The sequence below is a fragment of the Arachis hypogaea genome, chromosome 11 (genome assembly GCF_003086295.3).
Source record: "Arachis hypogaea cultivar Tifrunner chromosome 11, arahy.Tifrunner.gnm2.J5K5, whole genome shotgun sequence".
NCBI lineage: Eukaryota > Viridiplantae > Streptophyta > Magnoliopsida > Fabales > Fabaceae > Arachis > Arachis hypogaea.
This window is the reverse complement of record NC_092046.1, coordinates 115,772,146-115,786,833: the sequence shown is the minus strand read 5'-3', so window position 1 is coordinate 115,786,833 and position 14,688 is coordinate 115,772,146. Positions and strand designations below refer to the sequence as shown.

At 36.3% G+C, this 14,688-nt stretch overlaps 1 non-coding gene across 1 annotated transcript; it reads right to left on the bottom strand.

Annotated features, from left to right (window-relative positions):
* Positions 1-9,275: 9,275 nt before the first annotated feature.
* LOC112724147 (small nucleolar RNA R71) lies at positions 9,276-9,379 on the bottom strand. Its single transcript, XR_003163325.1, has one exon. It is a non-coding gene; the product is annotated as a small nucleolar RNA R71 (small nucleolar RNA).
* Between the last annotated feature and the right edge of the window lie 5,309 nt (positions 9,380-14,688).

Here is a 14,688-nt window from a genome sequence, read left to right as displayed (position 1 = left end):
GATTTCATTTATCTTGAAGCATTTTTCATTAATTATCTTGTGATTTATGTGATTTTCTTTGAATTCCATAGAAGTATCTTGTGATTATGCCTCATATATATGCATCTGTTTGTTTTTTAATAATAATGCAGTAGCTAAAAGAAATTGGGAATGAATATATAAAATTGCTTAACCTTCGATTATTTTTTTATGCAGATTCAAACAAATCAAAATCTACTATCGCTGCCATTATGTGATGAAAGAAAGGCTTAATATTTAGTTTTTAGAATGTGATGAATAAGTTTACTATTTAGATATATTTTGGTTCTTTCATTAATATGTTTGATGATTGACTTAAGACAATGTTAGTTGTTGTTGTTTAAGTCTGTGAAGGCTATAAAGAGCATGCTTGTAACGATAATTTGCAGATTATCTTTGATCTCTCTCTTTTTTTAAATTTTTCTATTTTTTTCTGAATTTTTTAGTTTTTTTTAAAACTTGCGGATATCCGCAGAGACCCCAATCCCTGGTGGATATGGGTCCCCATTACTCGTCTTAGGGATGGGGCAGGGACAGAGACGGATTATGGGTGGCGTGGACGGGGGGCATGTTCCCGCCCCCTTGGGGACCTGTTGCCATCCCTAACTGAGAGAAATAAGCACACTTGTGAGAGAGATCTAAAAAGTTATAGTTTAGACAAGAGAGCATTAGTGCCATTGAATTCCAAAGAGTCTTTAATTTTTCATATATCTAATCATGAATTGCCCAGTATTTTTATGTCAATTTATCAAGATTTTACAGATTTGCTGGTAAATTATGGAGGCATTAATATGGATGGAAAGAAAGAAAGATAACTAATTCCAAACTTTGGTGAGCAGCCACATGAAATATGTCTCAAGTTTTCAACATATGACAAGGTGTTGTATGTTTTACGTTTGATAGTATAAGGGATCTTGAGCAAAAGGCATGCAAAGTAGACTAAGTTGCTGGATTATTTTTCATACATGATAGAACAAAGTAATGAGAATGTAATTGCTAATGAGTTGTCCATAAGGTATGATTTAATCACAACTCTTACTCCTAAATTCTTAGTATTTGATTATATGAAGAATTTTCATGTAACAAAATATGTCTTTTGTTTTATATCTATTGCTTGTGGGAATATTGATTTCAAATGCCATAGTAGAATAAAACGAATCTCATATATGTTATCTACATATTTTTTTTGGCCTCATAGATGTAGGAGTATAGATAGAATTTATTCTGATTTTGTTGCATGTAAGAAAGTTGAGTCTCAAGCTTTCTTGAATATGTTGTGCATTCCTTTGCTTATTCCTACTCATACATGGATTGATATTTCCATAGATTTTCTACTTGGTTTGCCTAGGATTATCATTAATCTTTTAGTGGATAGATCAATATGATTATATTTCTAATTGCAAGTTACAATATTAAAGATTCCATACACATTACTAAGTTGTTTTCCTAAGAGTTTGTTTATGTGCTAACTTATGCAAGTTGTTTGAATGCTCATATCTTGCATGCTAAGCTTGTTTTGGATAATTCTATGCGAGACATTGAGCGTCCTCATAATTCTGATATTTATAATTTTGTTGGGTGTTATCCTTGTAAATCTCTGAATATTTTTAAGTCTTTGACTATTTTAGAATTATTATTTTTGCCCTTGAGTTTTAGATGGTGAAAGATTGAAAAGATTAAACTTGCACACATGAGGGACATAGCCACAATTCAGTAGGTAAAGAAGAACCTTCAAACCATGGTATTTAAACCCGGAGATTGGGTTTGGATTCCTTGGGGGAATAAAAGCTTCTCATTTAGAGGAAAACAACACTTGTTGCTAGAGAAGGTGGTCCATTCCAAGTGTTAGGGATTATCAACGACAATTCCAGCAAGAATAATTTTCTTGGTAGGTATTATAGTCCAGTTCTGTTTAGTATCTCTGATTTTTCTCCTTTTGATATATATGTAGAATCGAGGACGAATCTTTTTGAAAAAGGAGAGGATGATATGTGTTCAGGAGGACATTTTTATCATTTTAGAGACAAAGAACTGAATGATAATCTTATAACGCTTCAAGATCTGAAGACTAGAAATGTGACATGAATAATCTTGCTATCTATAACAAATAATGAAGCTATCTACCTAATTTGGTCCACACATAACTCGTTTTGGGGCCATCCGAAATTTATTTGTATTGAGATTAGGGACTCGACCCAGCAATCTTGGAAGAGGGTTGTGATTATTTGTTCCTCTTCGTCGATATCCTCAAACTCGTACTTGATAACGGTCGACTCCTCTTCCCAATACAACCAAAACATATACTGGACTTTTCATTGGTATAGAAAGGACAGAAATCCTCCCGAGGTTGGGTTTTAAAATAGTAATTTTTGAAGTTGTAGAAAGACTCTTCAAAAATGGAAAATACCTTTCTACACTAGATAACTTGGAAAGAATCCTACTGCTTGTTCTTAGAGCTAAAAGGTTTAGTCAAATAAAAAAAATAAAAGAAAGTCTACGAGATAGAGGGAGGTCCAACACACAACCAAGCAACTGAATCTTCATAAAATTTCAGGAGTTCGGGTAAAGTTGAGTAGGAGCAACTCGGCAAGATAGGAGGACATCTTGCTCAAAGTTGGTAAACAGGATCCTCACGCCAAGCCTGAGAAAAAGATATTCATACATAAAGAGAAAATAAAGATCTGATTTCTTAAGTCAACAATAATAAATTCTCTCTTTAGGATCAGGTGAAACTAAGATGTAATTCTCTCCATCATGTTGATTCTTACAGATAGGATATTAAAGTCGGATTATTTCTAAGGTCTCTCTATTCATCACTGAGACAACCACTAACATAATATTATCTACCCAATCTAAATCTTTTTGGAATTCTAGAAGGACTTGTTTGAACTACAAAACAAGACATAGAGGTGGTATACCTACAAAAGGAAAAAATTACTACATGAAGCACAAGAGGTCAATCAAAAGGAAAATAGGTCAAAATAACATGCGACAAAGCAATCAAAGCAACTCTTGTCATTCCTAACAATAGTAAAAACAAAAAAAGTGGCCAATCTCACAAATTCTTAATGGCGTCGTCCTCAAGTGTGACGACAATGCCACTTGGAGGCAGCATGAACCTGAAATCAAACATAAACAAAACTCAACTACCACACAGTAACAAGAACTATTGGTGATCGTGAAAGTGCTTAAATCAACAATATTCACAGAGATATTACCAAGAAATTATCCACATTCATTTTGATTACAAAGATTACAACCGAAAATCTATAGTATGTGAAGATACCATGAAGAATAATAAACAACAAAATAGCAACAACCATTACACGTGAAGATAAAAAATAGGAAAAAACACTGATATTTAAGAACAAGCAAGAAGCATAGCAAGAACGTTTGGGAACCTTAGAAGCACCGATGGACGCCAATAAAAAAGTGAATCCTTTGAAGCAGAGGCAATGTAGATCTAGCATAAGAGGAAAAGAAAATTGCTGAAAAAGAAGAAGAAAGAGAAACGTTTTTGAAAAAAAAAAACAAAAGAAGAAAGAGAAAAAAAGACCATATAGGTTGTAACATTAAGTTATAGTGTGACTAGATCAAATAATATTATAAAGGGTAAAGTATTATTTTAGTCTTCAATGTTTGGGCTAAGTTGTAATTTGGTCTTTAACGTTTCAAATGTTCTATTTCAGTCCCAAAATGTTTCAGAAGTCCTATTTTAGTCCCAAAAAATTTAAAATGAGTTCAATGTTGTTCCACTATTAAAATTGACACAAACAATTAGGATATCTAAGAGTCAATAACGTTTGATTTAGTACATAAATAAAATTGACACACCAATGATCACTAATATAAAAGCTTTTTCTTTGATTCTAGTGTGTTGATGATTGTTTGAAAAGGTTTGTGATTCTTTTTTACAAGAAGAAGATCAAGAAGAGGAAGTGTTACAATAAGGTTTGGGTTATATTTCTATAACACAATGGAGAATATATGACTTAATAATAATGTTGTTAACATTTATATGACTCACTCCGTTAATAATTTGTGTCAATTTAATGGTAGGACAACATTAAAACTGTTTGAAACTTTTTAGGACAGAAATATGACGTTTGAAATATTAGGGACAAAATTAAGATTTGACTCAAATGTTGGGGACAAAAATAATACTTTATTGTTTTATAAAATTATATCATATCATATTTTAACACTTTTATTTAAATATACGGAATCAATGAAAACTCACTTTAAAATTAAACAATTTTTATTTAGTATTTAATAAAAAATTTCAGCATCTTTTCTTTAAAAAATTACGATGCATGTTGTTCATACCCTAACCCAACAAATAAAAGTCAAGCCCAATAACGCAAGAAGGCCCACCAATAAAGATGGACTTCACAATAAGCCCGACCTCTTTAAAAAGGTCGGACAATGACATAGAGGTGCATCTCTACCTGACTAAAACAAGTAATCGCTTCCTTAAATCTCTACCTCGTCTAGAAAGTTAATCCCAACAAACTCCCAAGATAAAGGGAATGCTTATCTATCAGAAATGATAGAATTACTCCAACAAAGGTGGTTATCTACTATACTATAAATACACTAGCACCCCCCAGGTATAACTCATGCTCTAATCTACTAAAACCTGCTACAATTCCTTGCTAACTTAAGCATCGGAGTCTCTTGCAGGTGCCACCCCAACCTCCTCACGAGGAACTCAGACAGGCAACACTTCGGTACCAAAAAGGTCGGACGTTACCACTCAAAGGGATCTGGACCTCACGTTCAGTCCCAAATCAACGTTTCAGGTAACCCTCGGAACGTTGGCACCGTTGCCGGGGACCTGGAAGTCATCCCACGACCATGGCAGACAACCAACCAGAGGACGGCCATGCCATATCTGAACCTGAGCAAGAAGCTCAGCCAGAAGATCACGCCATCGTATTCCCCCCTCCACCACAACATATAGAAGGACCTGATGGAGAAGGGCCTTCAGGAAACCCTCACCTTAGGAGGATCCATAAGTACACCGCCTTAGGGACGAGGATTATTCTCATGAAACAGAGATATTTACCACGGTCCATGGACAGCAAGATCGCTTGATACAGCTCGAACGCGAGGCTGAGCAACAATGAGAGGCCAAGCGGGAGCTGAGAATAGAAGTAAGAAGACGAAAGGAGCTAGAAGAAAAGCTCCAGAAGATGGAAGCCGACTTTCGAAGTCGGACCACTAGGTTAGAAAGTTCCTTAGGAGGATGATGAGCGGATAATTTATACGCTTTTTGGCATTGTTTTTACATAGTTTTTAGTATGATTTAGTTAGTTTTTACTACGTTTTTATTAGTTTTTAAGAAAAATTCACATTTCTGGACTTTACTATGAGTTTGTGTATTTTTCTGTGATTTCAGGTATTTTCTGGCTGAATTTGAGGGACCTGAGCAAAAATCTGATTCAGAGGCTGAAAAAGGACTGCAGATGCTGTTGGATTCTGACCTCCCTGCACTCGAAGTGGATTTTCTGGAGTTACAGAAACCCAATTAGTACACTCTCAATTGCGTTGGAAAGTAGACATCCAGGGCTTTCCAGCAATATATAATAGTCCATACTTTGTCCGAGTTTTGATGACACAAACTGGCGTTCAAATGCCAACTTCCTGCTTTGTTCTGAAGTTAAACGCCAGAAACAGGTTACAAACCAAAGTTAAACGCCACAAACAGGCTACAAACTGGTGTTTAACTCCAAGAGAAGTCTCTACACGTATAAAGCTCAATGCTCAGCTCAAGCACACACCAAGTGGACCCCGGAAGTGGATTTCTGCATCATTTACTTATCTCTGTAAACCATAGTAACTAGTTTAGTATAAATAGGACTTTTTACTATTGTATTTACATCTTTTGATCATTATTTTTAAGACTATCTGTGTATCACTTTTGATCATTGATCACGTTTAGGGGGGCTGGCCATTCGGCCATGCCTGGACCACGTTCACTTGTATAATTTTCAACGGTGGAGTTTCTACACCTCATAGATTAAGGTGTGGAGCTCTGCTACTCCTCATGAATTAAAGCAAAGTACTATTGTTTTCTATTCAATTCAAGCTTATTCCTATTCTAAGATATTTGCTTGCACTTCAACATGATGAATATGATGATCCGTGACACTCATCACTATTCTCAACCTATGAACGCGTGCCTGACAACCACTTCCGATCTACCTTAGATCGAACGTGTATCTCTTAGCCTCCATTCCGAAAGATCGGAGTCTTCGTGGTATAAGCTAGAATTATTGGCGGCCATTCTTGAAATCCGGAAAGTCTAAACCTTGTCTGTGGTATTCCGAGTAGGATCTGGGAAGGGATGACTGTGACGAGCTTCAAACTCGTGAGAGTTGGGCGTAGTGACAGACGCAAAAGGATCAATGGATCCTATTCCAACATGATCGAGAACTAACAGATGATTAGCCGTGCGGTGACAGCACATTTGGACCATTTTCACTGAGAGGTCGGGAAGTAGCCATTGACAACGGTGATGCCCAACATACAGCTTTCCATGAAAAGGAGTATGAATGATTGAATGAAGGCAGTAGGAAAGCAGAGATTCAGAAGGAGCAAAGCATCTGCATACACTTATCTGAAATTCTCACCAATGAATTACATAAGTATTTCTATCTTATTTTATATTTTATTTATATTTTAATTATCAAATCTCCATAACCATTTGAATCCGCCTGACTAAGATTTACAAGATGTCCATAGCTTGCTTCAAGCCGACAATCTCCGTGGAATCGACCCTTACTCACGTAAGGTTTATTACTTGGACGACCCAGTGCACTTGCTGGTTAGTTGTGCAGAGTCGTGAAAAAGAATTGAGATTATGAACGTGCGTACCAAGTTTTTGGCGCCGTTGCTGGGGAATGAACAATCACGATTTCGTGCACCAAGTTTTTGGCGCCGTTGCCGGGGATTGTTCGAGTTTGGACAACTGACGGTTCATCTTGTTGCTCAGATTAGGTAGTTTCATTTTAATTTTAAGATTTTTGTTTTTATTATTTTTATTTTTGAAAAAAATTTTCAAAAAAAAATTAAATTATTCTTTGCCTTCAGAATTTTTAAGAATGAATTCTAGAGTTTCGTGAGATATGTTGAATCATGGCTGGCTGTTAAGCCATGTCTAATCTTTTGGACCGAGGTTTCAACTATCCTTAGAAGAGCTTCTTTTTCTTTCTCAGCAATTTAGCTGTTGGATGTAATGTTCTGCTAAAGCTTGGCTGGCTATTAAGCCATGTTTAAAATTTTGGACCGAAGCTTTAGACTAACATTGCATGATTCCTGGAATTCTTATTAAAAATTTTTAAATCCTTATTTTTCTTTTTCCAATTAATTTTCGAAAAATACCAAAAAAATTTAATAAAATCAGAAAAACCAAAAATTTTATGTTTCTTGTTTGAGTCTAGTGTCAAATTTTAAGTTTGGTATCAATTGCATGTTTTAAATTTTCTAAAAATTTTCGAAAACTCATGCATTTGTTCTTCATGATCTTCAAGTTGTTCTTGATAAATTTCTTTGTTTGATCTTTAAATTTTTCTTGTTTGGTGTCTTTTCTTGTTTTTCATATGCATTTTAGAATTATTAGTGTCTATAGAGTAAAAATTTTTAAGTTTGGTGTCTTGCATGTCTTTCTTTTCTTAAAAATTTTTCAAAATTATGTTCTTGATGTTCATCAAGATCTACAAAGTGTTCTTGGTGTTCATCTTGACATTCAAAGTGTTCTTGCATGCATTATGTGTTTTGATCTTAATTTCTTGTGTTTTGTTTCATTTTTGTGTTTTTCTCTCTCTTCATAAATATTCAAAAATCAAAAAATTTCTTTCCCTTATTATTCTCATAAATTTCAAAAATTTTGAAAATTGATTTAGTCAAAAAGTTTTAAAATTTAGTTATTTCTTATTAGTCAAGTCAAAATTTTCAATTTAAAAATCCTATCTTTTCAAAACCTTTTCAAAAATCAAATCTTTTTCATTTTTCTTTCATTTTTTTTCCAAAATTTTTTTTTAATTGATTTTCAAAATCTTTTTCTTATTCTTACTTTATATTTTCGAAAATCTCATTAACATTCAATGTTTTAATTCAAAAAATTTTCAAGTTATTACTTGTCTATTAAGAAAGGTTCAATCTTTGAATTTTAAAATCATATCTTTTAGTTTCTTGTTAGTCAAGTAATCAACTTTAACTTCAAAAAATCAAATCTTTTTTTATTTCCTTTTCAAATCTTTTTCTAAATAATTTTCAATCATATCTTTTTCAAAAATCAATTTTCAAAATCTTTTCTAACTTCTTATCTTTTCAAAATTGATTTTCAAATCTTTTTCAATCAACTACTTGGCTTTTTGTTTGATTTTAAAAAGTTTTCTATTTCAATCACATCTTTTTCAAAACCAACTAACTACCTTTCTCTCTCCAATTTTCGAAAACCACTAACCTCTTTTTCAAAATTCTTTTTAATTAACTAATTGTTTTAAATTTTAATTTTATTTTAATTCTCTTTTTAATTTTTGAATACTAACCAATAATTAAAATAAAAATAAAAATATTTTCCTTTTATTTTAATTTAATTTTGAATTTTTCTCTTCTCCTTCTTCTATTCTTCTCTTCTTCTACTCATATAAAGGAATCTCTATACTGTGATATAGAGGATTCCTCTTCTTTTCTGTTCTCTTCTTTTTTATATGAGCAGGAGCAAGGATAAGAACATGCTTGTTGAAGCTGATCTAAAACCTGAAAGGACTCTAAAGAGAAAGCTAAGAGAAGCTAAAGCACAACACGCTGGAGAGGACCTGACCGAATTTTTAGGAAAAGAAGGAGACATGGCCGAACCCAATAACAATGGTAGAGATGCAAGGAAGTTGCTTGGTGACTTTATTGCACCCTCTTCTGACTTCTATGGAAGAAGCATCTCAATTCCTGTCATTGGAGTAAACAACTTTGAGCTTAAGCCTCAATTAGTTTCTCTAATGCAACAGAATTGCAAGTTTCATGGACTTCCATTGGAAGATCCTCATCAGTTTTTAGCTGAATTCTTGCAAATCTGTGACACTGTCAAGACCAATGGAGTTGATCCCGAGGTCTACAGGCTTATGCTTTTCCCTTTTGCTGTAAGAGACAGAGTTAGAACATGGTTGGATTCACAACCTAAGGAAAGCTTGAACTCTTGGGAAAAGCTGGTCAGTGCTTTCCTGGCCAAATTCTTTCCACCTCAAAAGATGAGCAAGTTCAGAGTGAAAATCCAAACCTTCAGACAGAAGGAAGGTGAGTCCCTCTATGAAGCTTGGGAAAGATATAAGCAATTGATCAAAAGGTGTCCTACTGACATGCTTCCAGAATGGAGCATCATATGTATATTCTATGATGGTCTGTCTGAGTTGTCAAAAATGTCATTGGACCATTCTGCAGAAGGATCTCTTCATCTGAAAACTCCTGCAGAAGCTCAGGAACTCATTGAAATGGTTGCAAATAACCAGTTCATGTACACTTCTGAAAGGAGTTCTGTGAACAATGGGACGCCTCAGAAGAAAGGAGTTCTTGAAATTGATACTCTGAATGCCATATTGGCTCAGAACAAAATATTGACTCAGCAAGTCAATATGATTTCTCAGAGTCTAAATGGATTGCAAGCTGCATCCAACAGTACTAAAGAAGCATCCTCTGAAGAAGAAGCTTATGATCCTGAGAACCCTGCAATGGCAGAGGTAAATTACATGGGAGAACCCTATGGAAACACCTATATTCCTTCATGGAGAAATCATCCAAATTTCTCATGGAAGGACCAACAGAAGCCTCAACAAGGCTTCAACAATAATGGTAGAAGAAATAGGTTTAGCAATTGCAAGCATTTTTCATCATCTTCTCAGCAACAGACAGAGAATTCTGAACAAAGCCATTCTGGTCTGGCAACCATAGTCTCTGATCTATCCAAGACCATACTAAGTTTCATGAATGAAACAAGGTCCTCCATTAGAAATTTGGAAGCACAGGTGGGTCAGCTGAGTAAGAAGATTACTGAAACTCCTCCCAGTACTCTCCCAAGCAATACAGAAGAACATCCCAAGAGAGAGTGCAAGGCCATAACCATGACCAACATGGCCGAACCTGGAGAGAGTGAGGAGGACGTGAGTCCCAGTGAGAAAAGCCTCATGGAACGTCCTCTGGACAGAAAGGAGTTTCCCTTTGAGGAACCAAAGGAATCTGAGGCTTATACAGAGACCATAGAGATTCCATTGAACTTCCTTCTGCCATTCATGAGCTCTGATGAATATTCTTCCTCTGAAGAGGATGAAGACATCATTGAAGAGCAAGTTACTAAATATCTAGGAGCAATCATGAAGCTGAATGCCAAGTTCTTTAGTACTGAGACTCGGGAGGATGAACCCCCCTTGTTCACCAATGAACTGAATGCGTTAATGAGGCAGACATTACCTCAGAAGAAACCGGATCCCAGAAAATTCTTCATACCTTGTACCATATGCACCATAACCTTTGAGAAGGCTCTATGTGACCTGGGATCAGGGATAAACCTTATGCCACTCTCTGTAATGGAGAAACTGGGAATCTTTGAGGTACAAGTTGCAAGAATCTCACTAGAGATGACAGACAAATCAATGAAACAGGCTTATGGACTAGTAGAGGACGTGCTAGTGAAGGTTGAAGGCCTTTACATCCCTGCTGATTTCATAATCCTAGACATTGGGAAGGATGAGGATGAATCCATCATCCTTGGCAGACCCTTCCTAGCAATAGCAAAAGCTGTGATTGATGTTAACAGAGGAGAGTTGGTCCTTCAGTTGAATGAGGACTACCTTGTATTCAAGACTCAAGGTACTCCTTCTGTAACCATAGAGAGGAAGCATGAAAAGCTTCTCTCAATACAGAGTCAAACAAAACCCCCACATTCAAACTCTAAGTTTGGTGTTGGGAGGCCACAACCAAACTCTAAGTTTGGTGTTGAGAGGCCCCAACCCTGCTCTGATTATCTGTGAGGCTCCATAAGAGCTCACTGTCAAGCTATTGACATTAAAGAAGCACTTATTGGGAGGTAACCCAATGTTATTTAATTATATCTATTTATTTTTCATTGTTATTTTATGTTTTCTTTAGGTTGATGATCATGTGGAGTCACAAAAATAACTGAAAAATCAAAAATAGAATAAAAAATAGCATTAAAAATAGCTCACCCTGGAGGAAGAGGTTACTGGCGTTTAAACGCCAGAAACAAGCTACAGTATGGCGTTTAACGCCAGAAACAAGCACCAAGTTGGCGTTAAACGCCAAGACAGGGAGAAAAGCTGGCGTTTAACGCCAGAAACAAGCAGCAGTCTGGCGTTAAACGCCAGGATTGCACTCTAAAGGCATTTACATGCCTAAATGGAGCAGGGATGATAAGTCTTTGACCCCTCAGGATCTGTGGACCCCACAGGATCTCCACCTACCCCACCTCTTCTTCTCTCTTCTTCACACATTTTCATAACACTCTTCCCCAAATACCCTTCACCAATCACCTCCATCTCTCTTCCCCATCACCTCTTCACCACTCATCCATCCATCATAAACCCCACCTACCTCATACACACTATCACCCTCCCTTGGCCGAACCCACCACACATCTCTATCTCTTCCATTTTTTCTTCTTCTCCTCCTTTCTTTCTTCTCTTGCTCGAGGACGAGCAAACATTTTAAGTTTGGTGTGGAAAAAGAACTGCTTTTTTTTATTTTTTCATAACCATTAATGGCACCTAAGGCTGGAGAAACCTCTAGAAAGAGGAAAGGGAAGGCAATTGCTTCCACCTCCGAGTCATGGGAGATGGAAAGATTCATCTCATAAGCCCATCACTAAGAAAAGGATAGAGCAAACAAGAGAGCCCACTCATGGACCTCAACAAGAGCATGAGGAAATTCCTCATCATGAAATCCCTGAGATACCTCAAGGGATGCACTTTCCTCCACAAAACTATTGGGAGCAAATTAATACCTCCCTAGGAGAATTAAGTTCTAACATGGGACAACTAAGGGTGGAGAACCAAGAGCATTCCATCCTCCTCCATGAAATTAGAGAAGATCAAAGAGCTATGAGGGAGGAGCAACAAAGGTAAGGAAGAGACATTGAGGAGCTAAAGCACTCCATAAGATCTTCAAGAGGAAGAACTAGCCGCCATCACTAAGGTGGACCCATTCTTTAATTTCCTTGTTATTTATTTTTCTATTTTTCGTTTACTATGCTTTATGTTTATTTATATTTGTGTCTTTATTACATGATCATTAGTGTTTAAGTGTCTATGTCTTAAAGCTATGAATGTCTTATGAATCCATCACCTTTCTTAAATGAAAAATGTTTTAATTACAAAAGAACAAGAAGTACATGAATTTCGAATTCATCCTTGAGATTAGTTTAATTATTTTGATGTGGTGAAAATACTTTTTGTTTTCTGAATGAATGCTTGAACAGTGTATATGTCTTTTGAATTTGTTGTTTATGAATGTTAAAATTGTTGGCTCTTGAAAGAATAATGAAAAAGGAGAAATGTTATTGATAATCTGAAAAATCATAAAATTGATTCTTGAAGCAAGAAAAAGCAGTGAAGAACAAAGCTTGCGAAAAAAATAGCGAAAATAAAAGAAAAAAAAGAAAGAAAAAGAAAAAGCAAGCAGAAAAAGCTAAGAGCTCTTTAAACCAAAAGGCAAGAGCAAAAAGCCAGTAACCCTTTAAACCAAAAGGCAAGGGTAAAAAGGATCCAAGGCTTTGAGCATCAGTGGATAGGAGGGCCCAAAGGAATAAAATCCTGGCCTAAGCGGCTAAACCAAGCTGTCCCTAACCATGTGCTTGTGGCGTGAAGGTGTCAAGTGAAAAGCTTGAGACTGAGCGGTTAAAGTCGTGATCCAAAGCAAAAAGAGTGTGCTTAAGAACCCTGGACACCTCTAATTGGAAACTCTAGCAAAGCTGAGTCACAATCTGAAAAGGTTCACCAGTTATGTGTATGTGGCATTTATGTATCCGGTGGTAATACTGGAAAACAAAGTGCTTAGGGCCACTGCCAAGACTCATAAAGTAGCTGTGTTCAAGAATCAACATACTGAACTAGGAGAATCAATAACACTATCTGAATTCTGAGTTCCTATAGATGCCAATCATTCTGAACTTCAAAGGATAAAGTGAGATGCCAAAACTGTTCAGAGCTAAAAAGCTACAAGTCCCGCTCATCTAATTGGAACTAAGTTTCATTGATATTTTGGAATTTATAGTATATTCTCTTCTTTTTATCCTAATTAATTTTCAGTTCCTTGGGGACAAGCAATAATTTAAGTTTGGTGTTGTGATGAGCGGATAATTTATATGCTTTTTGGCATTGTTTTTAGGTAGTTTTTGGTATGTTTTAGTTATTTTTTATTATATTTTTATTAGTTTTTAAATAAAAATCACATTTCTGGACTTTACTATGAGTTTTTGTGTTTTTCTATGATTTCAGGTATTTTCTGGCTGAAATTGAGGGACCTGAGCAAAAATCTGATTCAGAGGCTGAAAAAGGACTACAGATGTTGTTGGATTCTGACCTCCCTGCACTCGAAGTGGATTTTCTGGAGCTACAGAAACCTAATTGCCATTGGAAAGTAGACATCCAGGAATTTCCAGCAATATATAATAGTCCATACTTTGCCCGAGTTTTGATGACGGAAACTGGCGTTCAAATGCCAACTTCCTGCCCTGTTCTGAAGTTAAACGCCAGAAACAGGTTACAAACCAGAGTTAAACGCCACAAACAGGCTGCAACCTGGCATTTAACTCCAAGAGAAGTCTCTACATTTGTAAAGCTCAATGCTCAGCCCAAGCACACACCAAGTGGGCCTCGAAAGTGGATTTCTGCATCATTTACTTATCTCTGTAAACCCTAGTAACTAGTTTAGTATAAATAGGACTTTTTACTATTGTGTATCACTTTTTGAGACTATCTGTGTATCACTTTTGATCATTGATCACGTTTAGTGGGGATGGCCATTCGGCCATGCCTGGACCACTTTCACTTGTGTAATTTTCAACGGTGGAGTTTCTACACCTCAGAGATTAAGGTGTGGAGCTCTGCTGCTCCTCATGAATTAATGCAAAGTAGTATTGTTTTCTATTCAATTCAAGCTTATTCCTATTCTAAGATATTCGCTTGCACTTCAACATGATGAATATGATGATCCGTGACACTCATCACTATTCTCAACCTATGAACGCGTGCCTGACAACCACTTCCGTTCTACCTTAGATCGAGCGTGTATCTCTTAGCCTCCATTCTGAAAGATCGGAGTCTTCATGGTATAAGTTAGAATTATTGGCGGCCATTCCTGAGATCCGAAAAGTCTAAACCTTGTCTGTGGTATTCCGAGTAGGATCGGGGAAGGGATGACTGTGACGAGCTTCAAACTCGCGAGTGTTGGGCGTAGTGACAGACGCAAAAGGATCAATGGATCCTATTCCAACATGATCGAGAACCGACAGATGATTAGCCGTGCGGTGATAGCGCATTTGGACCATTTTCACTGAGAGGACGGGAAGTAGCCATTGACAACGGTGATGCCCAACATACATCTTACCATGGAAAGGAGTATGAATGATTGAATGAAGGCAGTAGGAAAGCAGAGATTTAG